General features: G+C 39.4%; 1 long non-coding RNA gene across 1 annotated transcript; it reads left to right on the forward strand.

The window, feature by feature from the left end:
• Positions 1 to 18,034: 18,034 nt before the first annotated feature.
• On the forward strand, positions 18,035 to 24,349 carry LOC107774232 (uncharacterized). The gene is made up of 3 exons (XR_001645454.2): positions 18,035 to 18,786; positions 23,013 to 23,444; positions 23,536 to 24,349. It is a non-coding gene; the product is annotated as an uncharacterized LOC107774232 (long non-coding RNA).
• Positions 24,350 to 25,275: the final 926 nt, after the last annotated feature.

The following is a 25,275-nucleotide window of genomic DNA, read 5'->3' on the forward strand; positions in this document are numbered from 1 at the left end:
CTTTTTGGGATCCGCCTACACATACAGGCCATAATACTTGAATACTTCCAACTAGAATTAATTACGGCAGTCGTCGAGCCTCGCATGCACCACCACAGATTACATGCACAACTTAACCATGCTGAAGGAACTGATTACCGCCACCATTATACCAGTTCAACCATGGTTAACCAACCTAACTTCTTTTGATTCATACTTATCTTGTCTCGGAGTTAATATTAGCTCCATTCCTTACATCACCAACCTAAATCCGCACTCATCTTGAGTGACCCCATTCCATGAGACCACATTGTCTCTAAACCCATAAACCATTTCATACCCTCCTTGCACGCTATTCGAAATCTTCAACTGATACACCCATTCTAATAATTCCTCTACGAATTTGAAGTCATCTTCTCTTTTTCCTCCAAATGTTACAACGCAAGCCGAAAGTATCATAGAACATTCTGAGCCTCTTATCATAATCCGCTATAAAAGCTCGATCCTTAACCATACTGCGGGCTTGAATCCTTAGGCACCGCATTTTTAACCTTTGAATCCACTAGGACCATTGTTGAGAGCCACCCACTCTGACTTGGTCCCGAATATAATCAACCCCATGAATCTTCTAGCACATGAATACCCTCTCGTCGAAGCACCCGGCCGAATCACTTTCCTTGAAACCCGCATCTATACAAGGCATAATTCCTGAATCCTTCCCCAAGTCTGAATATGAGCCAATAAGGCCAACCATAACACACCTTTAACAATTTCTTTGCTCAAATTACCTCTTATGTTCTTTTTCCTTAGCTGAAATAACCCATCAATATGCTAATAACGAGAAATCTCATAAATAGATGACCATGCAATCCACCCGTAGGCGGTGAGACTCTCCCACTTAGCTTGAAGACACTATTACATAACTCTGAAACCCACCAAGATTCTTTATTTCTTATTGACATGACCTTGCGCAATTAAACTGCCAGATTCCTCGGAATCCTTCCGTTAGCATTTCATGAACACTTTGAATCTCTAGTAACATTCACACATTCGAGACCTCTTGCCGAATAGCCAGTAAAATCCTTCGCAGGAGCTTCACCAATCACGCGACCGCTGACCTGCTCACAGGAGATAACCCACCTGAGCCCGTGCTCATTCACCAGCTGCACAAGTCCATTACTCCTTGTGGACATCAACCAGATGTGCGACAATATCTTCCAATTCAAAGGTCATGTTGTATCCTTCTTCATATCGGGCAAATCCTTTATGTTGTATCAAATCTCCAGCCATATAATATCCGATATTTCATATTAAGTCCGTAGACCCATTCACTATCCACACTGAATCCCAAATCACTCTAGAGTTTTTCTTCGGGTGTGTAGTTATCCTGTCACTGATCCCATATGCTACTCTGCCACTCTCCCATTTTGGCCTTCTTCTTCCCTTACTGCTAGTCGTTGCCTTAATTTGAACCCTATTTCTGCAACATTTGAATCAACAGATCGCCACTAACGTTAAATCTCCCAGAAGATTATCTCTCTAAGGCCTTCACCACTAGAATCGCCAGTTCAATCCTAAACCACTGCACACCGTGATCTTTGACAGTCGTTTCTCCAATACCATTTCACAATATCCAGCCCCAAAGGCGAATCGCATAAGATCATAACACCGACGACCTTAACACATCCAATCGACGAAGACGATACCACGTAACAAATGAAAATTCCACCACACTTGAAAATGTTAAATTTCGTTACTCCATCAACCCCAACCTGAACATGCTTAGTCTGATTTCCCTTCCTCTGCGGAGAATAAAATACCGGATCTCTGAATCATGCACTAAATAAACCTACCTTCGATTCATTCATTGCCCCGACACGTAGGCAAACATCCTACCATCATATTAATATTGTGCGACAACCATTCATAATTACCATCACAACTTGTGCCTAGCCTCAGAGCTCTCACAAGTACGACTACTGAGCTGAGATGATAGAAGCCTCAAAGGAATCAAATCGCACGACGAGGAAATCAAGAAGGGAAGTTCTCCTAACAGCCTTGTAGCCTCCGGAAGATAAGTACAGACGTCTCTGTACCGATTCGCGAGACTCTACAAGACTTGCTCATGACTCGTGAGACCTAAGGGAACCTAGTGCTCTAATACCATGTTGTCACGACCCAAATCCACTAAGGGTCGTGATGGCGTCGGACACCACTGTCAGGCAAGCCAACCAAAAATACTTAATTAAATTCTCATTTTAATAATTTTTGAAAACTATAATTTTTCTTCAATTTTACTAGTAAAAGATAACCCTTTCAAATTAAATATAATTGCTAAGAAGTTAATGCAAAATACCGCATATCATCCCAGAACCCGGTGTCACAAGTGCATGAGTATTTACTAGGGAATGAAATAAAATACAGTAACTATCCGGAATACAAATTGGACAGAAATGAAAATACAGTACAATACTTTGAAGGAGACTCTGCTGGCTGTGGGTCGTCTCGATAAATGCAGCTCACTAAGTCTCCGTATCAACCATGCCGCTGCGCCAAACTAGGTCACTAGACACACATGAACCTATGCAACAAAATGCACAGCAAGTGTAGTATGAGTACAAAAACAACGTGTACCCAGTAAGTATCTCGCCTAATCTCGAAGAAGTAGAGACAAGAGGTCGGCTTCGACACTTACTAGTGGTCCAATAATAATATACCAATAATATAGTAAATCGAGGATTTCATAAGAATGGTTGTAATTCAATAACATGAAGCAAGTAATCAATTCTTTTATTAATAGGAAATTTCCAAGTTCATTTTCATCGTTTATGCATATATCTCAAGCCAGGGAGGCAATGTAATTATTTATAAATTCACCAACCAAATAATACAAGCATGTGCAAATCATGTCGAGGTCGTACGACCCGATTCAACAATATTTAAATTATGTACTGCTAGAGGGTCGACTGGCGCGAACCATAGATGCATATATTTAATCTACCGAGGAGTTCGGCCTATTCTACAATAGATAAACACATTCAAACAGTTAAATCAAGAATTCCTCAAGGAGCAATTATTCAGAAAAAAGGCAAGCTTCTTTTTTAAAAGTCAAGAAATGATGTCTAGCCTTTTAGAAATTTATTTATACGTTCGATATGTTTTAAGCATTTTTAAGTTGACAATAAGGTTGCAATATTACAAGTAAAGCATGCTCTTGGGCCCTAGACTACCCAGAATTAAGCATAATAGTAGCTACGCACGGACTCTCATCACCTCGAGCGTACGTAGCTCCCACAAATAGGAGCACATATCCAATTAATTCACCTATGGGGATAATTCCCTCTTACAAGGTTAGAAAGGAGACTCACCTTGCTCCGAAGTTTATATTCCGATTCAAGAACGCGCTCAAACCTCCAAATTGGAGCCGAACGATCCAAAACTATTCAAATAGGGTAAGAACTAGTCAATACATGCTCAAAAGTTTTTAATTATTAAACCAATTTCCCAACCCTAAATGCAGGGTTTCTAAATTTTATCCTCGAGCCCACGTGGCCACATTCCGGAAATTTTTGAAGAAAGTCGTTACCCATAACCTAAGGATCAAGAATATATGATTTTTACTCCATTCCATAATAAATTTCGGGGTTAAATCTTGTTTTTATCAAAACCCTAGATTTTTCATCTAAACCCTTGATTTTCCCTAATTTTCGCATGTTAATCTACTCATAATCTATGTATTTAACTCATGTTGTGTAGAAATTACTTACCTCAAATTGCTAGGTGAGAGCCCTCTTCCAAAAGCTCCAAAATCGCCCAAGAGATGAAAGGAAATGAGCTAAATGGACTAAGTCTCGAAATTAATAGTTGTGCACAGGCCTCAGATGTCGCATTTGCGACACCTGGTTCGCAAATGCGACAGTCGCAAATGTGACAAAACTATCGCAAATGCGAACATGGGCCTCCCCTGCCAAGGTCGCAAATGCGGACTCTTCTGAGGTCGCAAATGTGACCAAAACATTGCAAATGCAAACTCTGCCTCAGGCCAGGCTCCATCGCAAATGCGAAGCCTTACTCGCAAATGCGAACAATTTCTTGCATTTGCGAGACTTGCAACTGCTGCCAAGAACACCAGAAAATCTGGTGTGTTTTCAACCCCTCCCGCACGTCCAAAACTCATACGAGGCCCCCGGGACCCCGTCCAATCGCACAACTCAGTCCCATAACATAATACGGACCTGCTCGAGGCGTCAAATCACATCAAACAACATCAAAATCCTAAATCACACCTCCATTCAAACTTAGTGAACTTTAGAACTTCAAACTTCTACTTTCGTTGCTTAAACCTATCAAATCACGTCCGATTGACCTCAAATTTTGCACACAATTCATATTCGACATTACGGACCTACTCTAACTTCCGAACCCCCGATATCAAAAAGTCCACTTCCGGTCAAACTTCTCAAAAACCCTTCAAATTTCCAACTTTAGCCAAATGACTCCAAAATGACCCAGGGACCTCTGAATTTACTTCCGATCGCGCTCCCAATACTAGAATCACCATATGGAGCTATTCCCAGATCGGGAATCCCAAACGACATCGATAACACTGAAATGCACTTCAACCCAAACTTATGAAATTCTTCCAAAAGTGTTAACTTCCATAATAGGTGACGAAACATTCCCGGGTCTTCGCCCAAGTACAAAACTATCATACGAACCTGCTGGAACCTTTGAATCCCAATTCCAAGGTCGTTTACTCAAAAATCCAATCTTAGTCAATTCTTTCAACTTAAAGCTTCCGAAATGAGGATTCTCTTTCCAAATCAACTCCGAACTTCCCAAAATTCAATTCCGACCATGCGTACAAGTCATAATACCTGAAGTGAAGCTGCTCATAGCCTCAAACTATTGAACGATGCGCTAAAGCTCAAAACGACCGATTGGGTCGTTACATATGACAAGTTGACTCTATTAACAATCAAGTTACTACATTATCTAATAATACTCTAGATACATATAGACCTAGTAGCACAATTACACATACTCTCTTTATAAAATAGGTAACATACCTAATTTCCTCTAAGATGGGGCTTGAAATCCCACCGATCTCCCAATACATACATCTGATTCTGGGTCCCTTTTAAGCCTGATGCTCTCCTTCTGCCTCTGCCCAGCTGAAATGATGGTACTGATCCCCTAGGCTGCCGTGAAATACTGCTACCCTCATAACTCGACATTGGACAGTTCTGTGCCATATGACCTGGGGTGTCACATCTGAAACAGGCATCTGTACCTCGTAAGCACAGTCCCTCGTGTATCCTTCTACACTGCTTACATCGAGGTGGTTTCATTTGTCCAACACTCTCTTGATCTTGCACTCCTTGTGCCCTTGATCCATGACATGTTCTCAACCGAGAAATTTGAGAATATTGGGTCTCCTCTTGCCTAGATAAACTTCCCCCTGCTTGACCTCGTCTATTCTAAGACCTATTATTACTCGCTAACCCTACATACTCATAAACTGACTGGTCTCTCTTACCTTGATGCCTTTATCGAGCTTGTTGTAGTTGCTATCGCTGTTTATGCTCCTCTAGATTATGGGCGAAAGCCTAAATATGAGACATGTCCATATTGTCATTCAGCGAGGCTGTGGTATAAGCTTCAACTAACTCTAGTGCCAGCCTTGACACAAACTGATGTATCATGGCTCACATCGTATCATCCAAAGATGGGGCATACCTGACCAACGAATCAAATCTGAGCCTGTACTGGAGAACACTCTTGTCACCCTGTTGTATGACTAAAAACTGATCAACCTTGGCTTCCCGAATCTCCAATGGTAAGTAATGGTCCAAGAAGGCCCTGGAGAATTCATACCACTTTGATGGCTGCACATTCTACCCTCTGGATAATTCCCATGAATTATACCAATACTATATCTCATAGCCTGAAAGCTGCTAACTCCACTGCCTCTATTTCGGAAGAATGCATAACTCGAAAGATCCTGTAAAGCTGGTCAATAAAATTTTGGGGATCCTCATACTGATCTATCCCCGTGAACTCTGTAGGGCTCAAAGCAATAAACTCATGGACCCTTGAACTTCCGAGCCCCTCAGAAGGTCCCGCACTAGCTGGAACTCTAGTATGTCATTGTGTAGCTACTAACTGGGTCAAAAGATGCACAACACTCCTAAGATCCTGATCAGTAGGGATTGTTGGCAGTATTGGTGCTCTATGAAGCTCCTCTAGTGCTAGTGGAGTAGGGAATACTTAGGAAAGTGACTCAACACGAACCTTTGATGGATCTACATTAACCGACGGCGATCTACTAAGACCTCCACCCTCAACAACTTTACCTTTCTGACTAGATGTAGCCATTCTTGTTTTAATGTTTAGTTTTATTTAATAATTATTTGAATAATAGGAATAATTAACAAATGGGCCCATATTTTTAATCTCGTCCACAGCGAAAGAATAGAGTTTGGGCTCGAGCAACCCATCTTTAGACCTAATTTTGAACCTAGCCCACAATTGCCAAGCCCATAATTCTTAGGCCCATACCCCTTAACCTAAAAACCCTACAAAACTAACCTAGACCTATGTATATATAAGAAGCTAACACCTAACGAGAGAGGGGGGATATGAACAAAAGCTACGCATGAACGAAGAAAGAAATGAAGAAATGGGAAGGCTAAAAAGCTAAAGGATGCACAACATAACAACCCAAAAATAGTGACCCTTCGCCGAAAATCACCACACCCCGCACCTGACCTCACGCCGATCACCCAGGCGCCGACCCTCTGCATCTCCCCGTCAACCCAGCTCGCCGGAGAAAACACCAACGACCCCTGAACGTTAATCGTCAAACGACCCCGTCTTTGTCTGAAACTCGCCGGAAAAACGAGCTCCACCAGCTCGTCGGATTAACGAGTTCCAGATGCAACAAACAGAACCAAGCGACCTCACCCAGCTCACCATCGTCGCTGGACCTTCGTTCACCACGAAGCTGCCATTTCCGGCGAAGCTTGATGCCAAACGACCTAACCTCACACCACTCTCTTTAACCAAAGCAGCCAAAACTCTCTTTCTTTTCAATGCTAAAATACAGTCATTCAAATTTCAAAATCCAAATCACAGTCTTCTTCACCTGGCGTTTTCTTCACACTCGCCTTCTTTTAAGAGCTGAGTTCGAGTCCAGGTCCAACGAGATGAGCTGAGGTTGATTCCGATGTGAAGTCGAGGTGACGACGAGGTTTGTTGAGGTTTCCGGCGCCGATTTCGATCTTTGTCCGTGTCAAATAACTGACGCTGCAAATGTCTGCTGAAGGATCATTATTAATGAAGAAAGCTTTCTTTTGAAGGTCCGTTCCTTTATTTCATTTGTTGTTTCAATCGTTTTTTTTTTGCTGCTTACGCTTTGTTCAATGCTACGTTCGTTTTGTGTCCTCAATGAGATCTGGTCTTCTAATACTAAAGGAACTGTGATATAACTCTAGCTAGGTGTTAATGTAGGGGTTCAATTTGGCAGTTTGGCATCTTGTGGATTTGGAACAGTGAAATATTTTGTCTGTAGTTAATCTGATTTCTCCCTTCTATTTGTTTATTGATTAATCGCAGTGTTATTGTCGTATTTTTTAGTCTATAATTTTCCTTTTTCTTCTAGTGGCTACTTTTTAAAAATGTAATAAGAAGTTAATTCTTTCCATAACTCTTCTATCGTCATTGTTAGTAAATAAACATTGCTTTAGGGATACATAGATATAGTTTTATGGTGTTTTGTTGATAGTTCTGCAACTGAACAATACATGATTAATAATTTATAGCCTCATAATAGTTTCAAACTAGTCTTAGAAAAATAATTCATGAATATCCGTGGTTTGCTTCGGTTGAGTAAAACCTTTTAGAATAATTCGAGGAGTGCCATGCCAAATGAAATCTCAAGTGCATGGTCCTTGTTTTAACCCACTTTGTTTTGATCCTTAGAATTCGGGGCACGCCATTTAGTGAATTTTCATGGCTCTCGCAAAGTTGCAAATTCTTAATTACTTTCGACTCGTTAGTTTAATAATATTACCTTCTCATGTGACCCAAATCAAATCCCAAAACGTTGAATAAAATATGTTTAGAATTGCGGGTGCATTTCATGTGGCGCGATTCAAAGATATATTTTAAACGACGTTCAATCTTCTTTAAAAATTAAATAAAAGCGGTTAAAAAGTTAAATTTGCACATAGGTTCATAATTGTCTAAATTGGATAATCAAGCCGAATATAACCATTGAACGACCGTGCTAGAACCACGGAACTTGGGAATGCCTAACCTCTTCTCCCGGGTTAACAGAATTCCTTACCCGGATTTCTGGATCGCGGACTGTTAAACAGAGTCAATATTTTTCTTGATTCGGGATTCAACCAGTGACTTGGGACACCATAAATCTCCCAAGTGGCGACTCTGAATCTTTATAATAAATCCCGTTTCGGTTGTCCTTTAATTGGAAAAACTCCCTTTACTTATACCTTTTCTGGGGTGTAGGTAGAAAAAGAAGGTGTGACAGCTCTGGTGACTCTGCTGGGGACTTAACCCAGAATCTCTGGTTCAGGGTTCAAGAATTCGAGCTTAGAATAATTGTTATAGTTGGCTTTATCCATTATCTGATTTTGTTACATGATTTGGGCCTAATGTGCTAGTTGATTGCTTTTACCGCTTTGATATTCCGTGAACTGTATATAAACTGTTGTGAAATCTCTCATATCTCTGAGTCTTCTAAATCATGAAGAAGTGTGCACTTCGTGTGACTTCTTTTCTGTTAGAATCATATTCTAAATTTAGAACGAGGTTCGGACAAGTTGTAAAGCTGGTGAAGCTTCTGTATTCCCGGTACGTTGCCCCCCCTCGACTCGAGTTGTCCGCTCGGGTAAGCCAGGTCTAGAACAACAAACCCTGGTTTTGAACCTAGTATAACAAGACCTCATGCCGGATCCCTAGTAGGAACGTTTGTTTGCATCACGTGCATTTGACTTAAGGGACTCAATACAGGGGTTGGGTCCGTCTAGGACAGGTGTACCCAAAATAACAGACCATCTTGATGCATCCTGTGTGCTACATGTTGCATTCCTTCAAGGGTAAAAGGGTCATTTGGCGGACCAATGATAATTGAGGGCGAATGAGAAAAAAAAAGAGGAAGAAAAAAGGAAAAAGAGAGGGTGAAGTATGAAGATAAAGCGAGTGAGGTCTAATTATGTTTTCTGTCACGTTTTTGTTAAGAAAAAAAAGCTTGAAAATTCAAAAAAAAAAAGGATTTTGCACTTTTTCATCATTTCCCGAAAAATCAAAAATAAAAAAAAGGAAAAAGAAAATCTAAAAAAAAAGATGTTGCATGTTTCATCATTTTCAAGGAAAAGGCAAAAAATATGTTTTCTCTAAATTAGTTGTTTTTTTTAATTCTCGCCTGTATCCAATCGGTCCGAACTACGCAAACCTGATTCTCGTCTTTCGGGGCGTGATACGTAGGCAACCCACATAGGGTCCGGTATTCCTAGTAAATCTTAGGTTCTTGGCTTTGCGGGGTCTCAGCCAAAATTTGCATTTCTAGCCATCTTTTGGCCAAATAAACCATTTTGCAAAAAATAGCCTAAATCATGTCTTGCATGTTTCCAACAGGAAGGGGTTTTGTCTCACATAGCGTTCTAGGCCTTTACCCTGTTTGGTTTTAATTTTCTCATACAGGTGTGGATTTATTTATCGGAGTTTGAGCATGATAGATACCTCAGGATCACTGAATTCAGAAGTTGCTTAAGGAGATTTGTTTTATTTTAAGTTTTGGGTCTGTTCTTCATGTTATGTCGTCTTTTACTTTCTAGTTTTGTACAGTAATGTCAAGCCTTTCGTTATTGTATTTTCTGCTTTATATTTGAAAAATATGTTGTCACTCAAAAATCCAAAAAAGAGATGTTGCATTTTATATTTCGTTATAAATTTTCTTTAGAATACTAATTCTAGAAATGAAATTTTGAGGTTGTTTTTCCTTTAGGCAATTAATATCTAGGACTTAAAATGAATTGTTTTTATGTTTCCTTTAAGTATATTAGGACCAAAATTCAAAAAAAGAAAATTTTCTTTTAGTACCTCTTGAAAAGTTTTCTTTAAGGCATTAATTCCAAAATCCAAAAAGATTTTCTTGTGAGGTGTTTCTTTGGAAAATTAATGAAAGATGAAAAAATTCTTTTTATTTTCATTAGAACTTTAGGATATTGTACATTGAAAAAGTACTCTATTTTTGTTTATCATTAGAATTTCTTCTTTAGGTAATTAAAAATTGAAATCCAAAAATATTTTTTGTCTTTTTCATTTCTCATTACGAAGTTTTCTTCAGGGATATCAAATGAAATTCAAAAAAAAAAAGTCAAAAAATATCCTTCTCTCTTCTAGGATTTTTCTTTAATAGAGTATTTGTTTCAAAAAAAAAATCCGTTAAGCTTGAGTTAGAATAGGTTATAGAACATTAAGTTTAGAAAAATTCAAAAAAAGATTTGCTTCATTTATTTCTCTTTTCTCAACAGAGTAGTCATTAAGGAAAAAAAGAAAAGAAAAAGAAAAAGAAACAGAGAACATCAGTTTGTTTGCTTTATTCCCGATCTTCCAGAACTACGCAAAGATCTGATTCATGCGGCGTCATGATACGTAGGCAACCTACATAGGGTTCGATTGAATCATTTTTTTATTATTTAAAGAAAAAAAAGAAAAAGAAAAGGAAAAAAGGGGGTGAAGTCATGGGATGAGGAAATGAGAAGAAAAAAGAGTGATAATCAGAAAGAAAAAAGAAAAAAAAATGAGCAATCTAAGGAGTGCTAGAAAAGCAAAGAAAAAGAGAGGTTGAAATGAACAAATTGGGATGATGCCAAGTGACTTTATGACTCTCGAAGTCATTCTAGAATCATTATGTGTTGCTAGATGCATTGCACGCAATGTGATATTTTTGCTGTTAAATGCCCGAACGCTAACGTGATAGCTTCATTTTGTTATATTCATAGCAGAAGGGTGGTTGGTTTGTGGTTCTTAAGGTAACTCATCCATTCAACACAAGGCCAAAGGGCAAGGTAGCCATGACTAGCAAAAACTTGGGCACAAGAGTTGTTGACCCGTCAAGGGAGTTTGTGGAGTCGGAGTCTGAATTGAAAGAGGAGTTCCAAAGGGTGAAACAGCAGATGGCAGAAATGTATCAGTCTTGGATCAGGGGGCATCCTCCACTTTCATTCCCCACTAACTACACTGAAAACCCCGCAACTTTCCCATCACTATCACAAGTCCAGGTTCCCACTGCTGTTGATATCTCCCCACAACCTTTTCACACTCCACCCCTCAAAAACACATCATATCCCGCCCATTTGACCACTCATGTTCTTGTAGCTCCTCCTCTAGCTACTTTTCCTCGATCCTCTAACGAGGTTGTGTTCAAAGTCCCTGATGCCCAACACTATGCACCGGAACCAACTTTCAAAGTCTCAGATTCATACTCTCTCGCTCCTCATTTTGAGCTTCCCGGTGAAACTGAAAAGCTTGCTAAGACAGTGGAGCAAGATGAGATATCCAGGAAGGTGAAAATCTTGGAGCAGTCTTTAAGAAACATGCAAGGGATAGGGAGCCAGATGAGCGTGGCTTACAAAGACTTGTGCTTGTTTCCTAACGTCCAACTGTCTGATGGGTTTAAGATGCCAAAGTTCGATTTATATGACGGGCATGGAGATCCCATGGCCCATTTGAGAGGCTACTGTAGTAAGATGAGAGGCGTCGGTGGGAAAGACAAATTATTGATGGCGTACTTCAGTCAAAGTCTGGGTGGGGCAGCTCTGGAGTGGTACACCCGCCAAGATGCTGGCAGGTGGTACACGTGGGATGATATGGCTCAGGCCTTTGCTAGGCACTTTTAGTACAATATATAAATTGTCCCAGATCGCATGTCCCTCACCAAGATACAAAAGAAGCCTAATGAAAGCTTTAGGGAATACGGGCTCAGATGGAGAGAGCAAGCTGCCAGAGTCCATCCTCCCATGGAAGAAAAAGAGATGGTCGAGTACTTTCTTCAAGCTCAAGAACCAACTTACTTTGGGCATTTGATCGTGGCTGTGGGTAGGTCTTTTAATGACGTGGTAAAAATAAGAGAAATGGTAGAAAATGGGTTGAAGTCTAGCAAGATCATGAGTTATTCTGCTTTAAAAGCCACAACACAAGCAATTTAGAACGACACAAGAAGCTTGTTGGGCCAGAAGGAACATGATGATTTTGCCATGGTTGTTTCAGAGTCATGACATGGACCAAAGGGTCTGCCTCACCAATATATCCAGCCTCAACTCCAACCCCAAACCTATCCCCGAGCTCCACATAATCCACCTCAGTATTATTCTCCAAACAATGTCCGGTCATATGTCCAACCACCAGGTCACTCCCTATGGCGAGCGCCAGCACCACATAATGCATTCTTGCCTTCACAATGTTTTTAGCACCCAACAACCCTAGAAAATAGGGGCAGGGAAGGGAACAAAGGCAAAGAAATAGTTTCACGCCAATTGGGGAGTCCTAGACAAGCTTGTTTGAAAAGTTAAAGCATTCTGGCCTGATTGAGCCGCTCCTCGGCTATACTCCAGACCCATATGCAAAGGGCTTTGATCCTACTGTACGATGCATGTACCACTCTAATGTCCAAGGGCATAGCATTGAAGATTGTCGTTCTTTGAAAAGGGAAATAGAAAGAATGATTCAAGAAGGGGTAATTGTGATCAATGACAGTGACAGGGAGCATGCGAATCCTCTTGGGAACTTGCGGACTGAAGTTAATGATATTGAAGTTGTTAATGGTTTTGGCAATATTTATGGGGAACCTAGTGGCTAAGATGCCGTGCTTGGTAATTGGAAAGACGCTTCACCTCTTGGCTAGCTGGAGAGGAGTCTTGGTGGCTTATTTTGTTATCATTTCTGTTGTCTGGGTTATTTTCAAGGTTGTAATCCGGATATTGTCTTGTGATTCAAACCCTTCTATCCTTTTATTTTGCCTAGTTTATTTTTCGTAGTAACTCGTTTAGTGTTGTCTAGGGTTGTTCCAGGGTTGTAACTTAGTTTAGTTTGCTTGTTTTGTTGTTCAAACCCTTTCACCATCTGTCTAATGCATTTTTCTGTTATTTTTAGTCATTTTTGTTTAGTTCTCTTTTCCTTTTATAGTCTTTTTCCTGTTGACTCTAGTGACATGACATGCACTCGTAATTCTCAGCTTGGTTTATAAAGTCAGTTTAGTCGCAAAGCAATGAAACAACGTTGAAGATGTAAGGACATTGGAGGGAAATAAGTGAAGGCATTTTGAGATCACTTCAAGCTCGAATTGTGTGAAACTGGGGCAAGCGGAACATAAAAATACACTATTGAAATGCTCATGCTGCATCGGGTGAAGATAGTGGCAAGTTTGCCCCAAATTTGTAGGGGGCCGTTCGTGGTAATGAGAGTGAGGGTGTTGTCCAATGGGGCTTGGTAATTAACAGATGTAAAAGGCGAATGTGTGGATTTGGTTATCAAGTCTAGTACAATCAAAAGATGTTACAAATGTTCTCCTTGGTCTGTTTAATTGTGTAGTTTGCACTTGGCATGTTTTGGAGATTGGAATGACGAAGGCATTTTGTTCTGCTATCTAAACACTTTATCCTTCATTACCCCTTTGAGCCTCATTTATTTTCTTTCATACCCCTCTTTCGGAATCAGTAGCAAAGATCAGAAACACAAGCGTGAAAGATAAGTAAAGGAAAATAAAAGGAAAAGAACGAAAAAGGAGAGAAGAAAAATGAAGTTGGAAAAAAAAAGAGGAAAAAGAAGAAAGAAAAAAGCAACAACAAAACAACAAAAAGAGAAAAAGAGTAAAGAAAAGGAAAGAAAAGAAAAAAGAGAAAAAAGAGGAAAAGAAGAAAAAAGAGAGAGAGAAAAGTACAAAAACGAAGCAATTCCTATGTCATGAACTACGTTCGACCTGATTCCTTTTAAGGATATGTAGGCAACCTCACGGTTCGGTCCCATCAAAAAAAAATCCAAAAGTCCCCAAGCAAGAAACTAGGGCAGAAGTTGTGTTTGTTGCAAGAAATCTGATTCCGAAAATTGTAATTTTGAACCCATGAGAATTGGTTTGAGCCTTTGATACCCCTTCTTTCTAACCCTATCCAAAAAGCCCATATTACGGTCCAAAGAAAGACCTTCCGATCAGTCTTCGAGAGATGCCAAGTCAAGCAAGAAGAGGTAATTCATATCAGGGGCAATACTCTAGCCCAGGCAGAAAAATAATGAAAATGAGAGAGTCTTATTGGTGAAAACCTTCACGGGCACTGTAGGGCGACGGGAGCTGAGAGAAATCCAAAAATGAGAGAGTCTTATTGGTGAAAACCCTCGCGGGCACCGTAAGGCGACGATAAGTTGAGAGAAAGAACAAATGAGAGAGGCTTGATGATGAAAACTCTCCGGGCACTACAAGTCGAATAAGGATTATGAGTCAGATTGAATAATTGGAGCATTGAAGCCCAGTTTCATGGTTTAAGGGGTATAACAGGAGTTGGACATCAGACTTGCTCAACAAAATAGGCCACAGGTGCATGTCATGGTCATTATAGTTGGTATCCGCATCTGATAGGTTTTTACTTTGTAGTTTTCTTGTTAGGAATCACTTCTTTCCTTTGTCCTTTACTCTGTTCCTTTTGTCTTGTTTATTTCCTCTTCCTGAGTCTGTTTGGTCAAAATAAGTGAGAAATGGCTTCAAAATTTGCCACCAGCTTTCCAATTGCACAAAACGAGATCTGGCTAGCACGTCACAGTGTCATAAGTCAGGAAAGAACAACAAGCGCACGGAGTTGGTAACGATAAACATGATTTAGGGTCCATGAGAAATACAAAGGTTTGGTATATTTCAATTCGTGAACAGTGCAACAGATAGAGGATGTTGTGTGAACGGGTCAAAGGTATTCTCTGTGATGAGATCAACAAAGAAAGTGGTTAACCAATGACAAGCGAGGTCTTCCAAGCAGAAATCAAAGTTATCGTGACAAGTGAGGGAACAATAGACTTCAAGGCCAAGTCCAATGATTTAAGTCAGGACAAAACAGCATGTGCACTAAGTGGATGGCAATTAACGTGGTTTGGGATTCATGTGAAACACAAGGTTTGGTAGACGTCAGTTCATGAGCAATGCAATAGATAGAGGGTATGGGTCTGAACGGAGAAGAGGTATTTTTTGTGATAAGGGTGACAGAGAAATTGGTTAGTCAATAAGCGAGCAATGTCTTTCAAGGTGAAATCAAAGTTATCATGGCAAGTGAAGGAGCAGCTGCCACAAAGTCAAGGCCACAAACCAACCACCATGTTTAAACTCACAAGTTTTTTTTGTCTAAAACAGGGACGGAAGCTATGTTCATATCAAAGCTTGGAAGGTTGAAATTTTCAGGTGTAATGCCCCAATTCTGCTTACGCAAAGGCTGTTGAGAAGATCACACATCACCCCTAGGAGACACACTTTCTATTTTGGGTCTTTCAGGTTATATTTTTGCTTTAGGAGACACACTTCCTAAATTGAGATTTTACCACTAGGAGACGCACTTCCTATTTGGTTCATTTAAGTTCATTCCTAGGAGATGCACTCCCTAGTTTGAGTCATTGATGTTTCACCCCTAGGAGACGCACTTCCTAATCTGGGTCTTTCGGGTTATATTTTTGTTTTAGGAGACGCACTTCCTAAATTAAGATTTCACCCCTAGGAGACGCGCTTTCTAGTCTGGGTAGTTCAGGTTATATTTTTGTTTTAGGAGACGCACTTCTTAAATTGAGATTTCACCCCCTAGGAGACGCACTTCCTAGTCTGGGTAGTTCAGGTTGTATTGTTGTTTTAGGAGACACACTTCCTAAATTGAGATTTTCTCCTAGGAGACGCACTTCCTAGTCTGATTCATTTAAGTTCATTCGTGGGAGACACACTTCCTAGTTTGAGTCATTGAAGTTTCACCCCTAGGAGACGCACTTCCTAGTCTGGGTTTTTCAGGTTATATTTTTGTTTTAGGAGACGCACTTCCTACATTGAGCTTTCCCCTAGGAGACGCAATTCCTGGTTCTACGCACTAAAGTTATACCCTTAGGAGACGCACTTCATAGTCTGGTTTTTTTAGGATACACTTTCAGGAGACGCACTTCCTAGTTTGGATCGTATGAGTTTTAGTCACTGAAGTTCTCACCCCTAGGAGACGCACTTCCTAGTCTCGATCATTTAAATTCATTCCTAAGACACACTTCTTAGTTTAAGTCATTAATGTTCCACCCCTAGGAGACGCACTTCCTAGTCTTGGTATTTCAAGTTATATTTTGGTTTACAATATTGCTAACAACTCACAAATCTTCCTAGTGCAAACTGGGGGTAGAAAATTTTCTTTGTTTTGTCTATTTTGTTGAAGTCAGGAGCCCGCCTGGAGAGCATGAAATACATTCAAGTTAGCAGTCAGGGAGCCCCGCCTGGAGAATAGGGTCAATTTTTTAGTCAAGCTTAGTTTATAATTTTCCTAGTCTATTCTTTAGTTTAATTTCATCATTGCATCAATAGTACAAGTGGTTTACAATTTTGCTAACAACTCACAAATCTTCCTAGTGCAAACTGGGGCAGAAAATTTCTTTGTTCTGTCGGTTTTGTTGTAATCAGACGCCCACCTGGAGAACAAGGTAGACAACTCAAATTTCTAGGGAAAGCAATGTCGAAGGAAGAAAACTCGAGTTTCAAGGGAAAGCAGTTTCGAAGGAAGACAGTTCAAGTTTTAGGGGAAAATGGTTCAAGGTGCAAAGGAAAACAGTGTCAAGTAACAAGAGAAGACGGTTCGAGTTCAACAGTCAGGCGTCCACCTGAAGAAAAGGAAAAGCATCTCAGATTGCAATTCAAGTCAGCAACCAAAGAATCTCGCGGCAAAAATGCGAGTCAACAGTTCGAGGTGATCAACAGAAGTTAGTCACAATAAAGAAAAGAGAGAAAGGCAAGAAGTGAATCCAAATGCAGAAGTTGATGAAAGATGTGAACTGCTTAAGACGTGGTGGAAGTCACAAGCACTACATGTCCGGTCCTGACCCAAAAGCTGTAGACGAACGAGCTAGCACCTGCAGCTAACAAGCGCCAAGGTTCAAATCTAAAGTCTGCATGAAGAACCATTCAAGACTCAAGATCAAGCTTCAGAAGACTTATAGATAGGAATCTTGTAACTCGTAGTTGATAGGCTTAGCTAGTCTTTTTCATGTTTTGATTTTGATGTAATAGCAGGACTGCGGACCGGAACCTCGACGGAACGACACCTCGACCGGCTCTCCACCTCGGCATACTCCATCATTTCACTCACCTCTGAACTACACGTGGCCTGATTCCTTTATAGCCAAGGATATGTAGGCAACTCAGACATCCGGGCTCGGTCAAATTCCCCTCTCTCTTAGTTTTAGTCTCTCCAAATAAGGGTCGGGTAAAAAAACCTGTCTAGTCATTCTTTGTCTAAAAACTCTTCGCGTTTCCAGTCAAAGAGGAGCAGCTGTAGACATGTGATTTTTGACCCTCCTCAAGATTTCTTATATATTAGCATAAAATATTTAATTTAGGCATAATATTGATATTTCAAGTAATTTTGACTCTTTTACTTTAATTTTATTACAAGAAAACAAAAAATCACAAAAATAGGTTCATTAATGTTTTGTAGTCATTTTTAATCTAAAAAATTCTTTAAAAAATATATGCAAAAATAGTGTCGTATTTTTATTTTAATATGATATTTGAAAATACCAAAAATAGATTTGCTTTAATGGTTAGTTTTATTTTAATAATTATTTTAATAGTAGGAATAATTAACAAATGGGCCCGTATTTTTAATCTCGTCCGCAGCGAAAGAATAGAGCTTGGACTCGAGCAACCCATCTTTAGGCCTAATTTTGGACCTAACCCACAATTGTCAAGCCCATAATTCTTAGACTCATACCCCTTAACCTAAAAACCCTACAAAACTAACCTAGACCTATGTATATATAAGAAGCTAACACCTAACAGAGAGGGGGGATATGAACAAAAGCTGCGCATGAACGAAGAAAGAAACGAAGAAATGGGAAGGCTAAAAAGCTAAAGGCTGCGCAGCAGAACAACCCAAAAACAGTGACCCTTTGCCGAAAATCACCACACCCCGCGCCTGACCTCACGCCGATCACCCAGGCGCCGACCCTCTACATCTCCCCGTCAACCCAGCTCGCCGGACAAAACACCAACGACCCCTGAACGTTAATCGTCAAACGACCCCGTCTCTGTCTGAAACTCGCCGGAAAAACGAGCTCCACCAGCTCGTCGAATTAACGAGTTCCAGACGCGACAAATAGAACCAAGCGACCTCACCCAGCTTACCATCGTCGCTGGACCTCCGTTCACCGCGAAGCTACCATTTCCGGCGAAGCTTGATACCAAACGACCTAACCTCACACCACTCTCTTTCACCAAAGCAGCCAAAACTCTCTTTCTTTTCAACGCTAAAATACAGTCATTCAAATTTCAAAATCCAAATCGCAGTCTTCTTCACCTGGCGTTTTCTTCACGCTCGCCTTCTTTCAAGAGCTGAGTTCGAGTCCAGGTCCAACGAGATGAGCCGAGGTTGATTCCGGTTTGAATTCGAGGTGACGACGAGGTTTGTTGAGGTTTCCGGCGCCGATTTCGATCTTTGTTCGTGTCAAATAACTGACGCTGCAAATGTCTGCTGAAGGATCATTCTTAATGAAGAAAGCTTTCTTTTGAAGGTCCGTTCCTTTATTTGATCTGTTGTTTCAATCGTCTCTTTTGCTGCTTACGCTTTGTTCAATGCTATGTTCGTTTTGTGTCCTTAGTGAGATCTAGTTTTCTAATATTAAAGGAACTGTGATATAACTCTAGCTAGGTGTTAATGGAGGGGTTCAATTTGGCAGTTTGGCATCTTGTGGATTTGGAACAGTGAAATATTTTGTCTGTAGTTAATCTGATTTCTCCCTTCTATTTGTTTATTGATTAATCGCAGTGTTATTGTCGTATTTGAACTTTAGTCTATAATTTTCCTTTTTCTTCTAGTGGCTACTTTTTAAAAATGTAATAAGAAGTTAATTCTTGCCATAACTCTTCTGATCGTCATTGTTAGTAAATAAACATTGCTTTAGGGATACATATATATAGTTTTATGGTGTTTTGTTGATAGTTCTGCAACTGAACAATACAGGCTTAATAATTTATAGCCTCATAATAGTTTCAAACTAGTCTTAGAAAAATAATTCATGAATATCCGTGGTTTGCTTCAGTTGAGTAAAACCTTTTAGAATAATTCGAAGCGTGCCATGCCAAATGAAATCTCAAGTGCATGGCCCTTATTTTAACCCACTTCGTTTTTATCCTTAGAATTCGAGGCACGCCATTTAGCGAATTTTCATGGCTCTAGCGAAATTGCAAATTCGTAATTACTTTCGACTCGTTAGTTTAATAATATTACCTTCTTAAACTCGGGTGTGCATTTCATGTGACCCAAATCAAATCCCAAAACGTTGAATAAAATATGTTTAGAATTGCGGGTGCATTTCATGTGGCGCGATTCAAAGATATGTTTTAAACGACGTTCAATCTTCTTTAAAAATTAAATAAAAGTGGTTAAACGGTTAAATTTGCACATAAGTTCTTAAATTGGATAATCAAGCCGAATATAACCGTTGAGCGACCGTGCTAGAACCACGGAACTTGGGAATGCCTAACACCTTCTCCCGAGTTAACAGAATTTCTTACCCGGATTTCTGGATCGCGGACTGTTAAACAGAGTCAATATTTTCCTCGATTCGGGATTCAACCTGTGACTTGGGACATCATAAATCTCCCAAGTGGCGACTCTGAATCTTTATAATAAATCTCGTTTTGATTGTCCTTTAATTGGAAAAACTCCCTTTACTTATACCCTTTCCGGGGTGTAGGTAGAAAAAGGAGGTGTGACAAATACAAAGATGTGCCACCGGAAAGCAGGAGGACTAGCTGTATAGGGTAAAATATGTTCATACTAAATGCAAGCATAATAAAGCGACACGTGTAACCGAAGGCAGAAGGCAACCAGGTCTGAAGACGACAATCTCGCTTGACCCCGAAGGGAATGATGATCTTAAAGGCGAAATAAATCCCTGACACCCGGCGACATTTAATGAAGAATATTCTATTGCATTAAGTACATAGTCCGTTATAGAGAATATGGCATTTACTGCCTTCCATTACTCATTCTTCAATGGAATCCGGAACAAAAATGTGATTCCTTTTGACTTAAATGACCGAAAGGTGTGCAAAAAAATAGTTACCAAAGTATATATAGCGTCTTTTAAAAAGACGCTATATTTGAATTAAAAAAAAGCGGAAAAATATAGCGTCTTTTATTAAGACGTTATAATATAACGTCTTCTTCCCTTCCCCCAAAAGAGAAACAGAACGGTCCCCTCTTCTCCATTTTTAAATACTAAAAGCTTGAGTGGAGCCCACCCGTCCCACATAAAGTATAGATTCTCGGTCCCATGCGCTAGCTAAGGAGTAATCTTGGACGCTGTTGGTTGTTTCGGCTCAAAATCACAAAATATTCGACTTTCCTAAAACCTCAAATTGAGGTATTTCGATTTCGTTTTTGATAAAACTTGTATAAAAATGCATATTAGTTATTTTTTATGTGCTCTATGTTATTTTGTGACTGTTTTATGATTTAATTAATTTGTTGTTTTTTATCCGGATTATAGTATTAGTGTGCTAAAATAATTTGTACAATAGGGAAATTGTTATTAGTTGTTAAAAAATATTGATTAGTTACTTTTTACTGTGGTATATGTAATTTCTTGATTGTTTTGTGATTAAATTGATTTGTTATTTTTATCCAGCTTAGATTATTAATTTGCTAAAAGACTAGTAAACTAGATAAATTTTTACTTTAGTACCCTGTAGTGGTATCTTGTGGCCTAATGTAGTATTCATATTTGTAATATAGTGACCTTTTAGCATAGTAAAATGTAGTGCCCTTTAGTGTAGTATCCTTGTAGTTATAGAAATGAATTATTTAAGTATCTCTTATTCTCAAAAATACGTCAAAAAACTGATATTCAAACATAAATTATCTCCAATTATAGTGAACAAACGTAAGAACATAAGAATTCAGGATACATTGGTGCTACCGGGCCTCAAATATTGTGTCTGGAACCAAAATGTAATTATTTAATAATTAAATCTTGTATAGTTATGAAAATTAATTATTTAATTTTAGTATAGTAAAAAATAAGTCAATAACAAACAAATAAACATATACAATAATAAATAACATATTAAATAATAAAAGTAATATATTAAATAATAAAACTAACATATAAAATAATAAAACTAACATATTAAATAATAAAACTAATATATAAAATAATAAAACTAACATATTAAATAATAAAACTAACATATACAATAACAAAACTAACTTATACAATAATAAACTAACATATAAAATAACAGACCTATTGAGTGAAAAATTGGAAAAAAATTCTCATCATGAATATAAGAATTCAAGATACATTGGTGCTATTGGGCCTCAAATATAGTGTCCGAAACCAAAATGTGAATATTTAATAATTAAATCATGTGTAGTAAAAAATAGGTGAATAACTAACAAACATATTAAATAATAAAACTAACATATACAATAATAAACTAACATATTAAATAATAAAACTAACATATATAATAATAACATAACATATAAAATAACAGACCTATTGAGTGAAAAATCGGAAAAAAAATTTCATCATGAACATAAGAATTCAGGATATATTGGTGTTACTGGGCCTAAAATATTGTGTCCGGAACCAAAATATGAATATTTAATAATTAAATCATGTGTACTAAAAAAATAGGTGAATAACTAACAAACATATAAAATAATAAAACTAACATATTAAAGTAACGTATAAAAAAATAAAAGTATAATATTGAAAATGTATCAACCTAATTAACAATATAGTAAATATATCGAATAAAATTTAATATTCAAGGTATTGCAATATATTTAAGCAGTGGAAAAGAAAAATAATGTAATTAATTTTGTTCAATTTACAGTAGTCGTCATGGCGGTTCCGCTTTTGCATCCGGGACCTGCCTCTCTAGAGCTACTACAGCTACATGCCGAGAATATGTCTTCCTACATATGGGAGAGGGAGTTATTGGCCCAAACTTTACGTTCTAGGAGGATAGACGATGTCTGGGACTTTCTTAAGGAACGCCAGCTCCATCCCCCTGTAGTCAGACTCCTGCAGGATACGGGCTTTTATAGGATCATTGAGATTGGCCGACTGCAGCTGGATTGGTCGCTGCTCACGGCTTTGATAGAGCGGTGGCGACCAGAGACGCATATATTCCATTTAACCATGGGCTGTTGGTTGATGGACTTGTTGTTGCTTTGCCACGAGGCATGAGAGATTATACGAGAGCTCAGTACTTGGAGACTTTGCAGCGACTCACTGGTTTCCGGCCAGAGGATGAGGGTGTATTGGTTGGGTCTAGTCGTATTTCGTTGACGCTTACCTGTATAGGCATATGTGTCGGGCATGCATGGGCACCCAGCGAGACGTTGCAGGATTTATGCCGCTGCTGCAGATGAAAACATAGACAAATAATCTCTTCATTATAACATACATCATAAAAATATACCTTAAATTTTACGTCCAAATTGTATATTAGGTTTGGGCCTGGGAGCGGTTCCTGCAGTTTCAGCCACCTCTACCACCCATAGCTCAGGATGCACCACTTCCACCGTTTCTCCCTTTGGCTAGGAGGTGGGTTGAGAGGCGGAGATACAGACGCGAGTACGAGGCTCGACATAATCTCCTGTATTGCAGAGATTTGTTAGATATGCTAGAGGACGTGCATGTAATTCTATACTTAAAGTTTATTTGGATTGGATTTATATGTGTTGCGTATACTCACGGTTCCTATTTTTCCGTGATAGTTCATTTGGACGCCCTATAGCGACGCGCTAATAGCTAGTTTTCCCGATTATTGCTCGACCGGGCGACTTATGTGGAGTTCTTCCGCCCCGTTCGTATGTCTCGATATTGTCGAGCATCATGCCACCGAGCGAGTCCTTCGCCAGTTTGGTCGACCGCAGTATGTACCTCCACCGCCCGCTTAGGTTAGGACTCATTACCAGCGGGATGATCGTTCGAAGGTTGACCAGGCATATGAGTCACGGCTAGAGGCGCAGATCGAGAGTTGGGACCAGTGGCATGACCTGATTCCACCACCCCCTCCAGCCCATCTTATGGATTATGAGCATGCGTATATCGGCTGGTACCACAACATTACTTGACTTATCTTCGGGAATCCCGTTCATCACGCTAGAGGTCGATTCGTTCCATACGCCAGGAGGCATGAGGCGTTGGTATGTTATTTGGTAACATTACCATTTAATGAATACTTAGTAATAACGTTAATATTACCATTTCTAAATTAATATTTTACATGTTGTGCAGGTTATTGGACGATATATGTTCCACCAGTTGGGACTGCAGATGCAGTAGCATGTCGGCGAAGGAGAGGCCGTGATAATTAGGGATTCTAGTTCATTTCCGTTTTACTTGAGTTTTGATTAAAAATGTATACAAATAGTCCCAAAAGACTTACATGTTGTGCTTGCTTGCAGGGTTTGGTCAAAAAGGTGACAAGTAGTCAAAATTAGCTAAAAAGGAGTGAAACATGCATAAGTACCAAGAACAAGTCAAAGCACAGTTGCAACAGACCCACCGCGGCCGCAATCCATTTAGTGCGGTCCGTAGTGAGGAGATTCAGAGAGGTGCAGATTTTGGAAGCTCAAGCACTGCGGCCACAACCCATTTTGTGCGGACCGCAGTACCCTCTTCGCGACCGCAATTCATTTCATGCGATCCGTGGAGAGAGGATTCAGAGAGTTGGTAGTTTGGACAATTAAAGCCAGTGCGGTCCGCGGAGCATTTTGTACGGACCGCGATGAAGCCATCGCAGCCGTGGAGCATTTTATGCGGTCCGCGGTGGCTAGATTCAGAGACCCATAAAGTCAAGCTAAAAAGCCTCACCGTGGCCGCGATACATTTTTCGCGGTCCGCGGTACCTCTGCAGGGGTATTTTTGTCCAAAAAATTTGGCCTAATATAAATACTTTCTTTTTACATTTTTAGGTTATCTTTTGTAATATGTTAGATCCCAGAGCACGTGAACAGTTGTTTTATTCCATTTTGAGTAATTTGTAGCTAGATTAATACTGAATCTTATCTTAGTTTGTAATCATAATTTATGGGTTATTCTTCATCTATCTTTCTGTTTTGTTCCATTATTATGAGTAGTTAGATCCATTAGCTAGGGTTGTGGCTCAACCCTAGTATGGATATTTGATGGGTCTTTTGATTTAATGCTTCGATGTTTATGGGTAGTTGATATTTAGACTGATTTGTATTTTTCATGTTGAATTAGTGGTTGCAAAAACTAATTTGTGCCTATTTGACTTGGGCTCTTCTTGAGAAAGAGAGCTTGAGTCTAGGAAAATCAGTCCAACGAGGAATTGGGGTGTAATCAAGATATTGATAGCCTCAATTAAAGGGTTAAACCTAGAGATAGTAATACCCAATTTGAGCCTATATTGCTTGCACAATTTTGACACCCAATTGGTCTTGAAAAAGTCAATTAGGGCAAAGTCACTCAAGCTACCAAGAGGTATAGAGTGAGTAATTCCGTGCATTGGCTATATCGCAATCCCCATCATAAGTTCTTTGCCTTAGGCTTTAGATCCCATTTAGTATTCACCTAGGAGAAAGTTACTTCCCTACTGCCTCTTTAACTATTTAGAAAACCTTACAAGTAATCAATCTTATTTTAATTTAGCATACTATTAGCATAAAAATTAGAAGTAACAAAACACCCGACTATGATTGGAAGTGCAATTAAGAGCACTATGCATTTCTAGCTTAGATAGGAATCCAATTCCCAATTCTAGCTCCCTGTGGATTCGATCCCGATCATCTCGGGTAAAAGCTGCTTCGATCACTCTCGCCACTTTGTAGTGGTGTAGGGTTGGTCCCGATAACGTTTTGGCGTCATTTCTGGGGAGCTAACGGTTTTGGCTATCTATCTAAAAAGTTTTGTGTATTGTTCTTCTTTCCTTCTGCATTACTAATTTGTGTGTGTCGCAAATTCAGGTACAAAATGGCAGCAAACAATGCACCTCTTGGAGATCTTCCGCTG

This window comes from Nicotiana tabacum, chromosome 6, assembly GCF_000715075.1.
Source record: "Nicotiana tabacum cultivar K326 chromosome 6, ASM71507v2, whole genome shotgun sequence".
Taxonomy (NCBI): domain Eukaryota; kingdom Viridiplantae; phylum Streptophyta; class Magnoliopsida; order Solanales; family Solanaceae; genus Nicotiana; species Nicotiana tabacum.